Here is a 17100-nt window from a genome sequence, read left to right on the forward strand (position 1 = left end):
GTGAGGAGGTCGTGGAAATAAGTGAATGAAAGAAGGGATAATGAAATTGGATGATTTATCTTGTTGTCTTAGTCTTGTTTTGTTAATTTGATGTGTTGTGTTGTATTGCTTTTCTTTTTCTTTCTTTTTTTCTTTTTCTTTTAGTGTTTTTGGAAAAATAATAAAAAAAATTAAAAAACAAAACAAAAACAAAACCCAATATGCTGTATGTTGTCTAGTTATTTGCACCTTAGGGAATAGGGTGGTCATGGGGCCTCGCCACGCAAATGCTATAAAAACAAACAAGACACTGAGTTTCCAAGGATAATCACTGAAAGTCTGTAAACAACCCTTAAAATGCGACAGAGATTAATAATGTGCCATCAAAGGAAACTAAAAGGCCAGGAGGCAAAGGGGGGAGGCCAATTAATTGGTTTCCAGGAGAAAAGTCACCCCACTGTCACATTCAGCAAAGGGTATACAACAATGCCTGGAATTGGCTGAGATGGATTAATACAATACAAAAGTGACAGTAGGTAGCAGGCACATATCTCAGTGGCACACGGCATTGACTTAGTCATCAGGAATGAAATCATCAAATTGTGGCAGCTTGTTAGAATGGGATCTCACTCTTAAGTATCTGAAATGAGGGCTACTTGTACAATACCTGTACAATTAAAAAAGAATGATTAAAAATATTTGCCAAAAGAGGACTTTACTAGACAGTCAGATGCTACTGAAAGCTTTTAAGCCTAATTTCATTTGTTTATCTGCTAAGTTTCCAAGGCACCTCTCAAGTTATATTAAATTTAATAATAAAACATCTCAAATCATATCACATTTTTAAAAACAACCCTATAAATACTAATTTAGAAGCAGCTGATCAGAGCAGCAGAAATAAGAAAAGGAGATAATCATGGTAATATAAGAATTAGAGACCCCAGGTGTATATTTTTATTATTTTAATAATGATTCAATGCTTCACTTTAATTGCATTTAACCTTTTAGAATGTATTAGGCTTGATTTTTGTGTGTTCTGCATTTGCAAGTTTCCCCCTTCTACGTTGCATTCCATCTCTCCTTATCTACCACTGAAAGTGGTACAAATGGCAGGTTGCTTTAGCACCAGAGTGTAAATCAGCTCTCCTTGAAGCTATCTGAGACCCAGGAAGAGGATTTTATTATCTTCTTCCCTCACTGAAGGCTAGGTTGCCAAGGTAATATCAGACATCCAAGACCTAAAATGGTCAAGTGGTCTGGGCACATCGGGGCCACTCCAAGGTGATTGCGGGGTTAAGATACCAGTATGGAGCCATGTGTGTTTTACTTCTCATGACCTGTAACCTTTCATGGTGTATGTGAAGATGTTTTATGATTCTTTGTTTGCTGTGTTTGAACTACTATATAAACTATTGTTCTGAAGTGCCTTGGGGCAGACCTTCTCAACGGGCATGTTGAGTTGAGTGAGTTCTGTCCTATTGCAATAGCTATAATAAACCCTGGGTCCCTAAATCTGGATGCTGGACTTGAAAATAGTTTCCTTGGTTCCGTGGTTCATTCAAAAGATGGTTGTTCCTCACCTGGGTAATGACAAGGTGATGTAGATGTGAATTCTTACCAGAAGGGTAACCCCGACAACTTTCTCCAAGAAGGTCAATTTGGTCTGATCTCTGAAAGCCAATAAAGGAGGAATAAGGCAATTTTTTGGTAGGGAGAGAGTTTCATAAGAACATAACAGCCTGTTGGACTAGGTCAATGGCCCATCTAGACCAGCATCTTGTTCTCCCGGTGGCCAACTAGATGCTTGTAGGAAACCCACTGGCAGCTGCACACAAGAGCGCTGTCCCCTTCTGCAATGGTGGACCTTGGGGTCCCAAATTTCAGCAGCATCCTATGTGCCCCCTGCCTCTCGCCTTCCATTCTACATGATAGATGTGGTATATCCGAGGCTCTGCACCCAATGCGACTGGACCAGTCACATTCCCCTCAATCTGCCTCTGCCTTTTGTGGTTTCCAGCAACTGGTGTTTAAAAGCATACAGCCTCCAATCACCGAGGGAGAGCATACAACCACTGACAGTATTAACCTCCATTAATTGGTCTAATCCTCTTTTAAACCCATCCAGGTTTGTCGCCATCCCTGCCTCCTGTGGGAGTGAGATCCGTAGTCTAATTATGTGCTGCATTGCAGGGTCACTGGAAATTCTGCTGAGACAATATAAGTGAATGGCTTCAAGCAAACAGAAAAAAACTAATATCAACAAGCACCTGTTGCTTGTAATGATTATATCTGCTCATTTTCATGCCATGCATGAATGAAAAGGGAAACAGTACAGAGCATATGGTTTTAATTTATGTAGCTTATTTTAAATATATACTAGCATTTTCTTTATTTGGAGGGCTTTGGCAAATAATAAAGTTTGAAACCTAAGCACGTTGGTGAAAATAGAGTGAACATTGACTACAATTGTGTAAGAGGGGAAAGGAGAGAACTGTTAGGATTTAATTCGCAGGGTTTTGGTATTTTTCTTTTCTTTAGCAATTTTTACAAGCACAAACAGAGGGAGCCTGTGCTTTGAACACTAGCTTGCTGGGTGCAGTTTTTCTCTTTGTGATGTTAATGCCACAGAATAGAGCAAATGCCACCAGAGAATATATGGGTTTTCTGAATAGTCAACAACTGAAAGAAGCAAAGAAAGAAAGGGCATTTCAACTGAGAGATGCAGGGCATTTTGTAATTTCTGAACAATAAATTCTAACTGTCTCCTATTAGTTCCTGTCACTTTGTATAATGATGGCTGTGATATGTTTCTTGTGTAATCTGCCTGCTAAATTACGTACTTTCTGTATAGACATCTTTGCGGGCAATTTTCACTCCGCACTAGCTTTGTCAAATTATGTCTTCTTAAAATACTGTAATGGACAGGTTGTATCTGTAAAACACAATGGGAGAGCCTGCCTAATGGGAGCAATTGAAGCTGACTGATTAGCCCTTAAAGTGCTGCAATTGTTCCCATTATTCCCATTGCTCCTGCACCTGCCCATTCACCTGGTATACGAGAGAGGCTCCCCTCTCCCTCCTCCAGATACCAGAAACAGAACTGTGAGCAAAGAAGGAGTGTTGGCACTTGCTGAGTAGGCTTAGAAAGAGGAGAGGCTCAGCAGAAGCAGCCTTGTTGGTTTAGAACTTCTTGGTTTGGTGTACATCTTCTGTTGTAACACCAGTCATATATCTTGTAGCTGTCTGCGGCAAAAGTCAAGGTGAAGGCATTGATCTTGAAAGTCCTAAATGACTTGGACTATGCTTCTATGAATTGGCATGATGATGTAATAAGAAAAGGCAGAGGACATTGTTTCTGCTGCTCATGAAAGACTGGACAATGTAGCCACTATTCATTTCTGTGACGGGAGGAGTGGTATGCTCAAATCAGGTGAAATGAATGGTAATTGTGCAGCAGCACTGGTTGGTAAAACAATTGCATATTCAATAATATTGATATGTATTCTATCCTAAGGATATTTAAATTTATTCCCTTTAATGTCAATAAGAATTGTTCAAATTGCTGGTTAAAATAGGACTATTTAATCATACTTTTTTCTTTCCAAAGCCAAGTCTCTATTGTACTACCTCATCTTTGTTCCTCCTTACAAGAATTCTGTGTGGCTGTAGTAAGTGTTGATATTACAAAACAGAAGGGGTAATATATTCACACCCTGCATTTTTTCTCATAATTTGCTTTTTATCAGCAAAGTTTCAGAAAATTCAAATTATTAGGGTGAGATTCAACGAACTAATCCCTTTAGCTAAAGCCCATTAAATAACTTCTGCTAGTGCAATGGATCCCCCCCTCCTATCCTTTTGTACCCCAGTAGTATAAGAATACTACCTTCTGTCAAATGTTTATGCCCCTGTCCTCTACTGTTTAATTGATCCCTCTAGAGTTTGATTGATGATGCAACACATTCTGCCCCTGCAGTGCCACCCCTGAAATCCCACCTCTGAGGGCCCCCATGACATGGTGAAGATGGCGCGTCACTGTGGACCAATAGGATGAAGTTTTAAACTCCTAGCCAACAAGGGTAGGGGAAAACTGGAGAAAGGTAAAGCAGGGTATCTGATTGGTTTTAGGGGGCATGTGACCTTTCTATGATGTTGACACACCACTGTGGACTGATAGATGGAGGTTTTGCAACTCCCAGCTAATAAGTGGAGAGGGAACCTGAACATGTGGCAGAATAAGTGCTCCAGGAGGATAGCAAGATGGTGGAAAATACCAAAGAGTTTATCATATCCCCGGCAGCCATGAAGGTTCAACTTGAAAAGGGAGAGTCAGGGAAGTTAAGAAAAAACCCTCTGTTTCAACACTTAGATTAATGGTAACAATGTTTAAAGCAGGACAATTCCCAGAACCTGAAGCTGCATTCCCCATAAATGTCACCAATTCTGACCTAGAGTGTGATTGTGGTTGAAATATATATTCCAATTTCTTGAAGGATGAGGACAAGAAGCCTACATCAACACAGTTTCAAGAGTACATGTACATGGCAAATCTTTGGGTCCATGCATACTTTATATCCAGTAATTTGAAATCTTACTAAATTCTAGCATTTTAAATACAAACTGGTCCAATACAAAATACTATATCACCATTTTTATTCTGAAGGATCAACCAGGCTGCAGTCCTGTGCACAAAGGGTGCATAAATTTCACTGACTGCGTTTGCAGCTGTTTCAACTCTGCTTTACTCCCTTTATGGAATATATTGTATTTCAAAATTTCACATCCCTCTTGCTTTTTAATACACCCAGCGTATTCATAAGTAGCCCAATTTTCCCTTGACAAATTATACTACTTAAGTAGTTTAACTCCAAAAGATTCCAAAAATATCTACATTGAATTGTGTAGCTAGGGAACTTGTCAGTCTGGAGTAGAAGAAGCCTTAATGTTTCCATTTACACTCTTACTGCTCACAAGTACTGCTCACCTCAAATACTTACTAAATCAGCTTGTGCAAATTATGAAAACTATTTCTTTTCTCCTTACAAAACATTGTGAGACAAAGAAGCAAAGTTGTCTTCAATTCAAAATAGTATACCTTTCTCTAGTTCTGAAAAAGAAAGTAGTTACATTTCAGTGAAACCTACAGTAGATGTTCAATAGTACTTCACTCTTTTCCACCTATCCCATGCTGTCCTGCTGACCAAGACACTCTCTTTCCTCTCGTCAGCTTTGGAATCTGTTTTAGTGACACTGTTTGGCCCTGTTTCCTTCATCTGTTCACTGAATGATGTTATTGACCTGTTTGAAGGATGGCCTGGGAGGCAGGAGGTCCAGACAGCGCTCTGGAAAGTATGATGATAAATGAGGAGGAGGGCAGTATTCTGCCCCTAGGCATAGAGTGGCAGCAGATACAAATGTGGGATTCAGAAGAAGCAAGAGGTTTGGATGCAAGGTTTCAGGATCATGGACAGATGGTGAGGGCAAGGAATTGCTCCAGCATAAGCAGTGCCCCCCTGCAGAAGGCAGATGAAAGGAGCTATGGGGTTATGCGTTTAGCTCCTTTCTCCAGTGTCAAGCTGCTGTTTCTTTCCCCCACTGTCACTATAACACCAAGAGCAGGGAGCCTTCTCTGCTTGTAGAGGGTCTTGGCATTATTTAGAAACATTAAAGAAGAAGAAGAAGGTTCCAAGCCATACAAGGAACCTCCAGGAACGTAGAAGGCTCCCTGCTGCCTGACTTAAGGTGCAAGGCCACAGCCCCTTTCATCATGCTTGCCTTCTGCACACAAGTAATCCATGAAGTGTTATTGACTTTCAGGAGGAATTTTAACACATATGTTTTCAGCCCTGGGCTCTTTTGGGATAAGACAAGGATAGACACTGATGATGATGATGATGATGATGATGATGATACTATGTTGTCTAGATTTGTTTCTATATTTTATAATTTGTTTTTATATCATTTTACTTCTTTTAAAGCTTAACTACTCTTTCACTATTATCTTTTTAGTTTTCTATGTTTCATCCATGTTTGTTTTAATTTTTGTGAGCCGCCTTGAGCCCTAGTTCTAAGTAAGAGGTGGGATAACAACAATAGTTGTTTTTGGACTCAAACTCCCATCAGCCCCCACCAGCATGGATGGGATTATGGGAGCTGTAGGCCACCAGCATCTGGAGAGTCATGGATTAGTCATTCCTGTTCTAGGTTCTGATTGACCTTCATGCTCAATCTGCATTGCTGACAACTGGAGATAGTTAAAATGGCAGCCCTTGAGTTTTAAACCTAACCCACTGGCATCCTTCCTTTATTTCCCACCTGTGCCTCTGAACATGAATTGGGGAATGGGAGGTGTTTGGGGTAACAGGGCAGTTGGTCTCAAGAAGAACTGTCTCTGGGCATCCTGGATCCAGGGCCTCAAGTTCCAAGATATCATTATCAGAATTCAGACAGTCTCTAGTTTTCATGGCATTGTTGGGAATGTGACTGAAAAGGACTTGGTGAGCTTTTGCTCCCGCCCCCCATCTGCTGGGAGGGGGAGCCCCAAGGGCCATGACATCTGTTAAAAATAAACGTCAGCTTTCTAAGAACAGCACATCATGAGAGATAGTTTAGCTTCTCTGCAAGCTTTCTGAAATAACTTGGTACATTTGTATCTTCAGATGGCTAAATCTGAGCTATTAGATGACTCCCATCTCTCATCTATAATGTGTACCAGATAATGGTTCAGTTTTAGTAAAAGTTTCAAAAGTCGCTGCCAGTAAACTGAGCAGCAAATGACTGCATTAGATAACTGGAGTTGATTAATGATTTAATCTACTACTTAGAATTAAATCATCAATATATGAAACATGTTAATGTTGACTTGTTTTGCATCTAATAACCTGATGTTAAATTAAAATATGAATGTTTAATTAATATTAAAATGTTTACCTTTGCCTTCTTAGCTTTACTTTAATCAAGTAATGAAGATGTGGCATAAATGTCAAAGTCAATAGTGAAACCTTAAATCTCCATCTTGGATTGTCAAAAGTTGACATTCTTTCATGTAAGTGCTCATCATCCATGCATATACCTCCTATGTTTATCATTATTATTCTACTTTCTAATTGCTATAAAAATACACACATTTTGATCTTGCAGCTCATGAAATATATCTAATATTTTCTGTTCTTTATCAAATGCTGAAAGGTTTTCACTTTAATCAGTCTAAAACTAAGATAGAACTGCAGGTTCTTTCCTTAGAAACAGTAAACAAGAAAGTGTATTGCTATGCAAACACCATCAATCAAACACATGCCAAAAATGTCAGGTATTGCATTTCTCATTAAAGCGACTGTCTGTGAAGGCAGCATGGCAACATGTCCAGCTTTCTGAATGAATTGTGGCAAATGTGTTTTGTGGATTAGAGGGGGTTATAACTCAACAGGGTGCACAGTTGTTGATGTGCTCTTGACATAGTACATGGGATGAATTACTTTTAATTAAAGCAGTCCCCCCCAAGATGCAATCCAAACTACACACACTTACATAGGAGTAGGTACCATTAAACTTGATGGCTAACTTTGCCTCCCTCCTATACACAGAAGGAGTCTTGCAAGGATTACTCCCAATGGATGGGAGGAGATGCAGTAGAGGGAATTATACCACTGAAGTGGCTGGTGGGAGGCAGTGGCTGCACCCTTTAAAAAGGAAATATCAACTTATTTGGCCTCTTTTCAGTGTTAGCAGCATCTGCCCATCCTTTAACAGTGCCAGTTACCTTTGATATATAAGTAGGATTTATTATTATTATTATTTTGCACATCTGATGGGCTAATTTGGTTTTAATTGGCTTCCTATTTGTCACAACTTGCATTTAGGATGTGCAGAGAAAGAATTTGGCTCTAAGGTAACCACCCTGAGGCACCCTTTAGTGAAGGTTATCTGACCAGCCAACTCACATTTCCACCTAGCTCAAATGGTTTGCTTGGATGTTAGGATCCAATCTGCTGAATACTGAAGAAAAATCCTCAGTCATGATCTTCCAGACATATTCTTAAGAAAGGACCAGAACTAACACAAAATGGCTCATCCAATGCCCATCCCAGAGAGATGATTCAGAAGGAGACCACAGTCAATGGTACTGAACAATATCAAAAGGTCCAGCACAATCAAGAGAAACAGATGGTGAAGGTCCTGGCAAAGGTTTTCTTGAAGTGACAAAGCTCATTTCAGTTCCCTGACCAAGCTAGAAGCCAGATTGTGATGTGTATAGGAAATCAGTTTAATCCAGGAAAATCTGTAGCTGGGATGGCACCAGCTGCCCAACACCTTGCCAAAAGGGGGGGGGGGGGTATTTAAGATTGGTTCATAATTATCCAACACCATTAGGTCCAATTAGGGATTTCTTTAAAAGTCACTTTGCCACCACATCCCTGAGACCTAAAAAAGCTGTTTCTGAAAAGCTGCATTAGACACAACACTACCCTCTCTGGTAGCGTTATATTAGCCGGGATGGGAAAACATCTAAAGCACAGGTAAAAAAATGTGACCATATCCTCAGGCAATGCAAGCGGAAAACAATATAACAACAACAACAACAACCAGACACAAAGTCAGAATAAAAACCAGCATTTTTATACACAAGCTATATTGGTAACTTCTAAGAAGGAGGGCCTAGAATAAACACTGGAGACAATAAAACTAGGTATTATGGTCTCTGATGCAATACCAGAGACCACCCCAGTTCAGTGGTGGAGGAAGAGGAGTGCAGAGGGAGTGCACCGCCCCTGGCAATGCAATCCCGGTGGGGTGCCATCGCGGCTGCCCCCTGCCCGCGCTGGGTGCCATGTCCCCACAGGCGGCGTGCCACACCCCAGGACATGCATCACGACCCCAGGATGCGCGCCTGCCCCGCCCCCCAGTGCTGGAGCATGAAGCTCCACCACTGCCCCAGTGAGCTCAAGAAGCAAGACGTTTAGACAGCAGGGTGGATGTCAGTAGAATACATAATTGTTCTGGTCACAACCTTCCAGTATATACACCAAATGGAATGGAACACCTGGAGAGGAATATAATATTTCAATAAGCACTGCAGTATGACTAGGTACGTGGGTGGTGCTGTGGTCTCAACCACTGAGCCTCTTGAGCTCGCTGATTGGAAGATTGGCCGTTTGAATCCATGCAATGGGGTGAGCTCATGTTGCTCTGTCCCAACTTCTGTCAACCTAGCAGTTTGAAAGCACACCAGTGCAAGTAAATAAATAGGTACCACTGCGACGGGAACATAAATGACATTTCTATGTGCTCTGGCTTCCATCACGGTGTTCCACTGCACCCGAAGTGGTTTAGTCATGCTGGCCACATGACCCAGAAAGCAGTCTGTGGACAAACGCCAGCTCCCTTGGCCCTTGAAGCAAGATGAGCACTGCACCCCATAGTCGCCTTTGATTGGACCTAACCATGCAGGGGTCATTTACCTTAACATTGCAGTAAAGGCCTCCCTCAATAATAACATGGGTGATCACTGCCACTTTATGTTTCCCTGCTTGAGATCTGTGGCTGAATTCTATTCCACTGGGCAAGCATAAGTTCCTCATGGAAGTCTAAGCATTTCTTTAAATACCTGCCTATATGCCCAGAAATTTCCAAAGCAAAGGCTAGTAGGTACAAGGGGAAGGGGAAAGTATATTTCTTCTGAAATGGAAAGTTATTGCCAGGCCATCTAGCAACCAGTACAGTCATAAATATTCATAATTTGTCATAACGATAAATGCAATACATGAGCTGTTGTGTCAGATTTATAATGCTTAACCTAAAGTCATTTTTTCCAGTCTAGTCCAGACATTTAAAAAGAAAAGCAAGCTTTAGTCAATGTGTTTACTGTTTATAGGGTTCATTCATTCACTTTTAAGAGATTATAAACTCAATTTCCAAAATTTATGTATTAAAGTCAGATCTCATTAAATCATGATATGTATTCCTTTTTTAAAAAGTAGATAAGGATTTCCTCATCTTGGAGCTTATTTGTTTAGAGTATAAATAAGATGCCAGCACCATCCATTAAGAGTTTGGGTGTAATCTTCGACACCTCCCTTTCCATGGAGGCGCAGATTGCAGCTATAACAAAGGCGGCATTTTTCCATCTCCGCCAAGCTAAGCAGTTGGCTCCTTACCTCTCTCTCCCTGACCTAGCCACTGTGATCCACACGACGGTCACCCCAGACTGGATTATTGTAACTAGCTCTACGTGGGGCTGCCCTTGAGACTGACCCAGAAACTACAGCGGGTGCAGAATGCTGCAGAGAGACTCCTTACGGCGTCCTCGCTGCGAGATCACATTCACCCAGTGCTATACCAGCTGCACTGGCTCCTGGTGGAGTATAGGATCAGGTTTAAGGTGCTGGTTTTAACCTTTAAAGCCCTATACGGCCTAGGACCCTCGTACCTATGGGACCGCCTCTCCTGGTATGTCCCACAGAGAAAGTTACGGTCTTCAAATAAAAACATCTTGAAGGTCCCAGGCCACAGAGAGGTTAGGCTGGCCTCAACTAGAGCCAGGGCTTTTTCAGCTGTGGCTCCGATCTGGTGGAACACTCTGTCACAAGAGACTAGGGCCTTGCGGGACTTGACATCTTTCCACAGGGCCTGCAAGACAGAGTTGTTCCACCAGGCCTTTGGCCAGGGCACAGCCTGACTCCCTCCTTCGGCAATCTTCGTGGAGCTCTGGCCCAATGGTTGCCATTGGTTTGATTTGAATTAATTTTATAATGAATGATTTTAGAGTGTTGTGTTGTGTTGTACTGTTGTACTGTTTTATTGTTGTTAGCCGCCCTGAGCCCGGCTTTGGCTGGGGAGGGCGGGATATAAATAAAATTTATTATTATTATTATTATTATTATTATTATTATTATTATTACTATATGCCATTGTTTTTGTTGAAAGTGACTAACACAGCCTAACACTCTGGAAGTCATGTCTGCAAGGATTCTAACTCTGTTGACCTTAGGAACAAGAGAAACAAAAGCTGATTTAAATAAGGGACAAGTTAATTGGTTTATAGTCAGCATGGCTTGTCCAAAGAAACTGATCTACAATTAGTGTTGCAACCTTTAATTGGTCTCATTAACATGAACCAACACATTTATAGGAACTCGGTTTGGTGTGAATGGAATGGCAGAGCCAATCTGACAGCCCCACACTGAGTCCACACTGACCTGAGCTCCCATTGTCTTGCTCATCCCCCTGCCTCTTCAGTAAGCGGCAGTGATACACAGGCCTGGGAAGACAAGAGAGCTTTGAATTTCCTCACTATTTCTGAAGAAGTCTGTTTTACTGTCAAACAGCTCATACCATCAGAAAATTCCTAATGTTTAACCTAAATCATTTTCTCTTGAAATTTCAGTCCATTGGTTCAACCCATTGGTCCTACCTTCTGGAGTCTGGAGCAACAGAAAACAATTTTGATGCATATTTGTGGCAGCCCTTAACATGTTTGATGATGGCTAACATACCACAACTTAATAATATTTTCTCAGGTTAATAATACCCAACACCTTCAACCTTTCCTCATAACACTTGATCTTCAAACCTCCATTATTGTTGTTGCCTTTCTCTGAACATGCTGCAGTTTGTTGGAGCCCTGAACTGGATACAGCATTCCTAGTCAAGTTTGACCAAAGCAGAATTCCTACTTATCTGGTCACTACACTTCTGTTGATGTATCCTCAAGCACAATTGCTGCACGTACAGCTGTGGAATCTTTAAGAATAACATGGAGTCTATTCCGATAGCTGATCTCATGCTGAATCTTTTCAAATTTAGAAGATGTCAGAAATTTTATCTGGTCGCTGATGATATTGTTGCATGACATCCCAATCTCTGAGCAGTGCAAGAGACAAGGTGTTCCAGACACTTGCCCAGAGACCATGCTTACTTTCCGGCAGGGATGCACAGTGGACACAGTGGTGTCTTTTTGATGGATGGTTTATTTACACATATATACAATCTGAGTCCATGGCTGAGATCTTCACAGCATTAACACCCCAAGAGGGACTTGCTTTCCCCATAACTGCAGCCTTGGATTCATAAAGAAAGCAAACATCACTTTGACTCTCTCTGGCTTCCCAGTCTGCATATTTTCTTCTAGCTTCTAGCTCACATCACTCATCTCTCAACTATTCACTCTGGCCTTTGTTTTTCTAACTACAGTGGTACCTCGGGTTACATACGCTTCAGGTTACATACGCTTCAGGTTACAGACTCTGCTAACCCAGAAATAGTACCTTGGGTTAAGAACTTTGCTTCAGGATGAGAACAGAAATTGCGCAGCGGTGGTGCAGCAATAGCGGGAGGCCCCATTAGCTAAAGTGGTGCTTCAGGTTAAGAACACTTTCAGAGAATTAAGTATGTAACCAGAGGTACCACTGAACCAGCAAGTTGAGGGAGGGAGCCTACCCATTTGCTATCCTGCACAGATCCACTACTTTGTTGTCTTAATGGTCCATTGCCTAGACTATCACCTCACCAGGAATTTGAATCCTTTTTCATATTACAGTCATACCTTGGGTTACAGCCGCTTCAGGTTGCGTGTTTTTGTGTTATGGACCGCCAAAACCCGGAAGTACTGGAATGGGTTACTTCCGGGTTTCGGTGGTTGCACATGTGCAGAAGCGCCGAATTGCAACCCGTGCATGCGCAGACGAGCAGATGCGGGTTGCGAACGCTGTGGGTTGCGAACGTGCATTCCGCACAGATCATGTTCGCAACTCGAGTGTCCACTGTAAACACATGCTGGATCCTGGGATTAGGAGGGTCTTGGCATACAGCCTGTGCCCCCTCTCACAGCCAGCCCTGCTCTGTGACCTCCTTAAGTGCTTTGGCCTGGCTGGAATGTGTTGCTGAATTGTGACAATGTTTCTAGCTAATCTGAATGGAGAATAAAGAGATATGTCCTTGTAGAAACCTCTGACTTTTGCATAACTGGAATATAGCCTACTGAACAAAGATAATCCATTACGCCATTCATTTTTGCTTCTGGTCTCACCCATCAATGGTATGTGAACCATACCATTGTCTATAAGGCAATGTGACTCTTAGCCTGAGAAATCCCTACTCCCCCAGTTATATATCTTTTAAAGACAATGATTTGTTAATAATATGCAAACATTTTTTCCCTACAAGTGTGAGAGAGAAATATGAGAAAATGCAAAGGTTTTTGTTTGCTTTTCTCATGTTTCCCAGCAGGAACCAGTGACCTTTTTCCTATGCAATATTTTTATAGACTCACATGAGTTTTGGGGGCAATGTATTTCTATTGCAGATATAAGTAGGGACAATGGTGAAGATCTCACACTGTAAAATGAAGCTGCAAAACTCAAAGGAAAGACCTTTAACCCATATTTTAAGATTAAATGAAAGGGAAAACATCTTGATGTTCTTCCCCAGAGGTTTTGCAATGGTTTTTGTAAAGCTTCAGGATAAGGCAACGCCAAGGGGCTGAATTGCAATAAACCATGAATGGAACAGAAATAGATCTCCAATATGAAGCGAAACAAAAAAAAAATGTATTTAAAGGGTTTTGCATTTCTATTGCCAGAACAAATTTGATTGCTAAGCTTCTAAGCTGTTTCAAGTGTTTTAGTAGCTTAAATATACCAGATGGATTCAATAAACAGATCCTTTATCCAGGGTAACTTTTTTTTCTGACTCAACATTTTTTCTTCTTGTCTCAATTTTGAAATGTACCTTCTCCATAACAAAGAATATATGCGGCTAACCAAACATGTATAAGTGTGTTGGATCAATATTTAATAATAATAATAATAATAATAATAATAATAATAATAATAATAAAATAATTTATTTATATCCCGCCCTCCCCAGCCGAAGCCGGGCTCAGGGCGGCTAACAACAATCAAATATTATATAAATATGCTTTGCAAATGAAAAATGCAACAGGTATATTATCCCAGTTCATATCTGTATCATAGCTGTCAACTTTTCCCTTTTCTTGCAAGGAATCCTATTCGGAATAAGGGAATTTCCCTTAAAAAAGGGAAAACGTTGACAGCTATGACCTATATTGGTCTTGGATATGGGGGTACCAGCTGGATACCACCCAAGGTCTTTCTTAACAATTCTAGGTCAACCAGCAGAAGAAGAATGGGAAGAACAAAACCACGAGTTCTGTTGCAACTGTCCAACCTTTCAAATCAAGTGGTTGTAACAGCCAGAGCTGCTCTGATTAATTGTTAGGGATGTGGTTCCCCTCACACACTCATACTACATGTGCATATGATACCCTTCAAGTGTCCTGATTTTCCAGGGACACTCCCCTTGCCTCTCCATGGCCGCCACAGCCAGCCTCCTTCCTTGAAAGGTTCATTGCAGCTGCTGGAGAGTGGGGAAGGGGGAAGGAGAGGCTGCCGCTGCCAAAGTCCAGCCTAGCGTTATGGGCTGTCTGTGAGCGGCAGGCACAGGGTAGGGCCGCCCTGGCTGGGAAGAAAGGAGGAGCAGAGTGCAAGGAGTCTTTCCTTTAAAAAAACAACAACTTTGTGTGGCCATGTCTAATCTTGTCCCTTTCTGGGGCCTGATAAGAAGGAAAATAGGATTTAGTGCCTATATTCCTGCAGCAGGCATAATATGTTGACAACCTTGACACTGCTTGTAATATTGCTCCTGAAATGTAACCAATCCAGTACATACTGAGACCTTTTCTCATTTCCCTTTCATTTTGTTTGTCCTATGATCAACCATCAGCTATAAATGGTGTTGACAGTATTGGAAAAAGGAGCTGCTATTTTGGAAAACAATACATATTTGGAAGTCACTCTCTGTGCTATTTATCCCTATGTATCTCCATAATACATTTGCTTAAGGAGGAAAAATACATATTACAATCCAGGATCTTGGAATGGGGAAACACAGTACTTCAGGATTGAAGGTATAAATGAAAGGCATTTATTTCTCTTCCCTCCTGCCCCCCGGTGCATTTTGTGAATCTTATAAGGATGACTTTGAAATATATTTGTAAAGATGACCTTTAACGGTGATCTGAGAAGTATCAGTTGGATGTAAGCAGTTGGAACAGCCTGGCAATTCTGCTGAGTGCAATAGCAGTTGAGGGCATGTCCCGAGGGGGAAAGCATTCACACTCATATTCCAGCTTTTGGAACTCAGTGAACTGGAAAAAAAAAAGTTTTCTGTAAAAGGAGAAACAACAAAGAATCAGATTTAGAGTGCCATGATGATCATGCACAGTCCCCTCCGCAAGCTCTGTAATACCGCATCACATTACTAGGTTTGCTTGAAGTCAGGGCAAGGTGGAAGAGAAAAAGAAGACAGTTTGCACAACCTAAGTGGTCATGGCATGTGAGAAGGGATGGGCACTGAGAGGGGAAATTGGTGGTTTTGAAAAAGGAAGAAGTTTGAGTAAGGCAGGGTGAAGGGACACTGAGATAAAAGTGGGGGGGTTAAAACACAGCAGAAGTTTAAGTAAAGCAGGGATGGAGGGACACAGAGGGAAATGGTGCTTTCAAATTACAATAAAGGTTTGAGTAAGACAGAGATCAAAGGACACTGAGAGGGGGAAAGGACAGTTTTAAACAATGGGAAAGGTTTGATCGCAGTGAGAAGGGAACTGGGAGAGGTTCTGCTGTACCGCTGATAGCTTTTAGTTGTTAGCTTCTTTATTTACAGATCTCCACTTTGTGTGGCAAGGTCCTGAACCCTCCCCCCATTGTAGAATAAAGACACTTGACACCAGAATTTAGGTTAATGGGCTGAAAAAGGCCACAACTTTATTGATTACAGAATGTGAGTGGCTTAGGCATTGGAACCAATGACTATATCTGACTCCTGCCCACCTGCCGGGAGTCTAGTAAGGGTTAACCACCGATAGGGGGAGCCCTGTTGATGCACATCAACTAGGAATTCCCCCCAGGGTCACCGATAGGGGCCGTGCTATGGCCTGGCCCCTGTCTGGGCTTCAGACAGAGGACACGCCCCCCGGATTCCCTTAACACGGTGGTTCTCAACCTTGGGTCCCCAGCTGTTTTTGGCCTACATGATGTTTTGGCTCACAGGACCAGTGGTCAGGGATGATGGGAGTTGTAGGCGAAAAACATCTGGGACCCAAGGTTAAGAAAGGCTGCTTTAACGGAATACCCTTGAAATTGGAGGAGTAGGTGATGGCCGCCAGCTCCCCTCACTTCCAACCGAATACTCCAATGCCGAACTGCCAAACCTTACAAAGTTGTGATGATTTGCTGCAAGATAGGAGAAAAATCAGGTGGCTGGTGCCAATTTGCCAAGTGGAAAAAACTCCTACCAGGCCCCCTGGACAACCAAGGAGACCAACCGAAGTCCATAGCAAGGTCAAAAGATAAGGACCTAACCTTAGGGAGGGAGGGAAAACTGTGCAAGCCGGAGCGAGGTAAAAGAGGGCGCGAGCCTGGCTGCGGCTTGTTTAAATGGGCTAAGCCACGCCCCCTTCGGCCGATTGGACTGGCCAATATGAAACGACGTGGCCAGGAACTCCCTGTGATGTGTAGCTACCTAAGCCCCATGTGCACGGGTCAGGTTCATGATTTGCCCGCAACGTCGACTCCCTGCGTGGGGAATCGGCTATATCTCACTCTTTCTAAAAATAAAACAAAACCCTCAGTGTTCCTCTCTCACCACTTTCCCCCCCACCTCTCAGCATCTTTCCTTTCTTGCTCCTCTGTCCCAGCCACTGTTGTGCAGCTTGCCTTCTCATTTCTCATTTTTCCAACCTTGAATTCAGTTCACAGAAAGACAATCTAAAGATTCAGGCAGTGTTGAAAGATGCAGATCAGATCTTTATAGAAATGTGGGCTTGTGAACTAATATTTATCCTGCCTACTCCTCCAAACAGCACAGAGATAATGAATTAAAATGTACGATTGTCAGCTTTACTGCCCTACACAAAGGTTTAAAATACAAATTATTACACTCACTTCCATTTACACTTAAATGCAGGAAAAGAGGGGGAAATCATTTAGATTCAAAAAAACACAAAAAAAACAGGGACTCTGTATTAGGAACACCCCTTTTATGTAAAGTAGACCAATTCTTCTCAGAGTTTGACTTCTTGGTCTGTGATGAACCCAGTAAATGATT

The sequence above is a fragment of the Podarcis pityusensis genome, assembly GCF_964106645.2.
Source record: "Podarcis pityusensis genome assembly, chromosome: 7".
Classification (NCBI taxonomy): domain Eukaryota; kingdom Metazoa; phylum Chordata; class Lepidosauria; order Squamata; family Lacertidae; genus Podarcis; species Podarcis pityusensis.